We start from the raw sequence: 647 nt of genomic DNA, 5'->3' as shown, positions 1-647 counted from the left end.
GAGCTTCTTTCAGTTTCCGTCTACCAAATGCACTTACAAGGCTTTGGTTGGCCCGAGGCTATAATAGAAGACACTTGCCCAAGGTGCCACGCAGTGGGACTGAACCCGGAACCATGTGGTTGGTAAGCACACACACACACACACACACACACACACACACATATATATATATATATTAAAAAAAAAACGGCCATCGATGAATGAGTTGGCAATAGCGATGGTGATGGTGTTGGTGGAGTTGGTGATGATGGCGTTCTTGTTGTTCGTGGTGGTTGTGGTGGTGTTGGTGATAGACGGTGCTGATGTGGAGACCAGGCGGGAGGGTTAATGATTGATATACCCTGCTGTATTGTACTGAGCAGCATTGTACAACTATGAGGTCACTTATTGATAAATAATAACCGTCAGTGGATTTTACCTGTACGTACAGCAGACACAGATATCAGTAAATACATGCAAGTATATTTGAATGCGCACGCGTGTGTGTGTGTATGTAAGTATGTATGTTTGCATGTTTGTATGTAACAATGTATGTATGAATTGATGGATGAATAGATGGATAACTGCATAGGTGCTCATGCGTACCTTTCTAATCATATCTGATGGAAGTATAAACACGTTGATATATATATATATATATATATATA

Source organism: Octopus bimaculoides, unplaced genomic scaffold, assembly GCF_001194135.2.
Source record: "Octopus bimaculoides isolate UCB-OBI-ISO-001 unplaced genomic scaffold, ASM119413v2 Scaffold_190560, whole genome shotgun sequence".
Classification (NCBI taxonomy): Eukaryota; Metazoa; Mollusca; class Cephalopoda; order Octopoda; family Octopodidae; genus Octopus; species Octopus bimaculoides.
Note: the sequence above shows the minus strand (reverse complement) of the source record.